Source organism: Pinus tabuliformis, chromosome 2_1, assembly GCF_031772625.1.
Source record: "Pinus tabuliformis cultivar Carrire ecotype Pingquan chromosome 2_1, CPIR1, whole genome shotgun sequence".
NCBI classification, from domain to species: Eukaryota; Viridiplantae; Streptophyta; class Pinopsida; order Pinales; family Pinaceae; genus Pinus; species Pinus tabuliformis.
In genome coordinates, this window is record NC_142299.1 from 42073862 (window position 1) to 42077346 (window position 3485).

The following is a 3485-nucleotide window of genomic DNA, read 5'->3' on the forward strand; positions in this document are numbered from 1 at the left end:
TTTCTGATTTCCCATCGATCTAAAAATTGATTCTGAAGTGCTTCCAAGGTGGGAATGCTTCTAGCTGTCAACCCTCTGAACCACTTTCTAACTTCTCCTCCAAATGTTTGCACGAACAATCGCATGCTAACATCTTTTTCATCTAACTCATATAGATCAAAGAAAGTGGTCATTTTGTCAATATGTTGCTGAGCAGTAATACTTTGTGGAGTGCCATCAAACATGGGAATTTTACTTTGATAATCGGCTGGCATATCATGAAGATTTGGGGGCAGAGCCAGTGGGGCAAACCGGGCAGCCATTGCTTTAGGTAGAGTGGGTCTAGGAGTAGCAGGCGGAGTAGGTGTAGCTGTAGTGTGAGGAGTATGAGGAGGAGAAGTGGTATGGGATGTAGAAGGCGAACCAACTGTAGATGCGGGATGAGTAATTATGGGAGAAACAGAAATAAAAGGAGGATTGGACTGTTCATGCGCCGTGATAGTAGATCCAATATGACCAGATATAGTCTCAACAAAATCAGCAAGGGTAGTAGCTTGAATATGTGTCTGGAGAGATCTTAGGATGAAATTGTCAACCAATGTATTATGTCTCTCAATTTCAAGAGCAGCTGCAAAATCAGGATTAGGAACTAGAGAATCAAGTGCACTTTCAGATTTGGTTTTGAACAAAGACAACTCAAAACTCTCGTCAAAATCAATATCTTCGAGATACTCAAAAATAGTTGGGCATGAATGAGATTTGAATATACGACCAGAATTGGAAGCCAGTTTGGAAATCAAGGAACAAATAACCAATCAGCCTATGAAAACTCTTAACTTAATCATCCGAAAGTTTAGAGTTTACAAATGAACTGGGGTAAAGATGCAGATGAAGTGTTACATTCACTAGCTCACGGAGGTCGACTGAAGCAGCGTTTATCTTCTTGCACTGATGTAAAACAAGAGCGTTTTCGAAGGCTACCTGGCGTATCTTCAGACTCCGTCTAAGACTTATGAATTAAACACATCAGTCAGCAAACAATTTGTTCTCCCCAGTATGGTCGCTAGTATGTTAGCGCTTGAAATTTCACCTCAAGCTGAGAAAGGTAAACCTCAAGGCCACATCAAACCACTTAGCCTCGTAGCTAGCCCTACGGGGCAGGAGAGGGCTCTCTCTGGTCTATCTCGGTAAAATCTTCAATGGATGAGATGACCAATAGGGTAACACTGATCTTAGGCTAGTAAACTGATCAAAAAGGTTTATTTGGGGTTTTTAGGGTTTTTGGTGGCAAATTGAGGAGAGGGCAATTTTGGGTGCGGGGATTGGACATAGTTTCTGCAGGGGGTTCTTTGGGGCAAGGTAGGAGACAGTATTGATGCCTTTGATTGAGGTGGATGATCAGGAATGACAGGTGAGGAGCTAAGGAGAGCAAACAATAACTTTGAATTCTCCTTAGACAGTAGAAAACATTGAAATTAAACAAACTTAAAAGCAGAGCATGACAGTCATGAATTCTTACTTTAACACTTCATTTGTTTAATGTGCAGAAGGAAAAGAAAGGAAATGGTTCACATAACACACTTACAAGTACATAGAGAAACACACCATCAATACATGTAACCACAAGAATCCCAAAAAGGACTGCAAAACCCTAGTCTTCCTTAGCCAAAAATTGCAGAGATACAATGAATAATACAATGATAGCTTCTCCCTCAAGAGTCCAACCATGAAAATGAGCAAGAAAGTACATAATATAGATCATCTAACCTCATTCCCTGCCTCTATGGGTCGAGCTCACTATCCTAGGAGCTGTTTCAACCACTTCTAAACTAAGCACTACAAACTAGGCAGTCAAAACAACTTGCCTCTATAAGCTAGGAAACCAATTCATTCATTTAATTTTCACCTTTTTCATGAATGAATCTTCTAGAAGAGGTACATAAGTGTAAAAGTGTCATAAAATCACATTAATTACATCAAGGAGGATAACAATTCACTCCATAAAGTCAAACAAGGTCAAACTGCGTTTTTCTGAGCTGTACACTGAAATTTTTGGAAAATTTGCCTGACGGGTTGCGCGCCTCTGCCTAACGGGTCGCGCGCCTTTGGGGCCGCTTTTGGGGCACTTCAAGGTGTCCAAATGGGGCAAGAGTAGGCTTGTTGGAAAGGTCTGTGAGTCTACTTGCCAACCTAACTGGAATTTCTGAATTTGGTGGTCATGTGCCCCTCCAAAATTGCAATCTCCCAAGACTGCTTTCTGTGTCTCAAAAATGTGGCAGAAAGTCAATTTTTGCTTGTTTTTTGACTTTTTGGAGGCCCAAAACTTCACAAAATCTCTTGTCCATGGATGAGCATGTGTAACTTTGCATGAAAAATCTGAAAATGCTGAGTTTTTGCAAAATGGAGTTGCCAAGATGAAGGGTCGCGCGGGGGGTGAGACCCGTTAATAGACAAAACCTGTAAATTGCCTGAAAAAACCAAAATTTACTCAAAATACTCAAAATTTCTTGGGATTTGTGCTGTGGCTAGGCTATTTAGTGCCTTGGTCCTTCAGTGAAGCCTCGTCCAATATGTGGAGGGGATCGGGCCTCTTTCTCCGTTTTAGTGCCTTGGTCAACCGCCTTTGAAGCACCTTCATCTTTGCCTTGCACACGTGCATCCGCGCCCAATAATGGTTCTTCATGTTCCTCAACAATTTTTTATCTTGGTTGGCCTTAGCCAACAGCCTCTCCAAGTGTGCATTGACCCGGATAAGCATGGTCTCCCGCTCAATTGGCACTAAATCACCGGGCCTTCTTCGGTTCAAGATGCGGTCACTACGAATCCTCCACAACTCATCAAGAGTTTTCTCATCCTCCAACTGTTTGTTGCGCTGCTCCAGATACGAGATTGTCCATTGTGCCCCTTCTAGTCTCTTTTGTAATACATAATTTCCAGCTCTAAGGTGCTGAATGATCTCCTTTGCCTCTTGGCTCGGAGAACTGACCTCAAGATCAACAAGCTCTATATCTGGAACTCCTGATGGCCCCTCATCAATCTTGGGTTGCTTGCTCCTCTGTACTGCCTGTGCTGCTGAAGAAAGCGAGGCCCCTTCCACCTGATGTGGAGATAACACTCGCTGAGCTGATGATGAAGGCGAGACCCCTTCCACATGCTGTGGAGAAAGTACTCGCCGAGCTGCTGCAAATAAGGCCCTCTGGCCTCTCTGATAAGTAACCAAAGGTGAGGAGCTGACATGTCTAGTGACGGGGATTTCATGCTGCTGTGATGGTCCTCCCTCCTCGTGAACAACCTCAGGATGTGGCGGGGGTGGTGCTGTGAAAAGCTCACGAGAGATGAACTCCTCCCATGAGATGCCCTGCTGAGCCAACTGATGTAATACTACAAGCTGAATCAAACCATAATGGTAAAGGCTCCTATACTGCTGTGCCGGGCTCTTCCTCTACATCATGGACACCATCCTCACAATGTTCTGATAGAAGAAAACATGGATGTTCATCATCCGT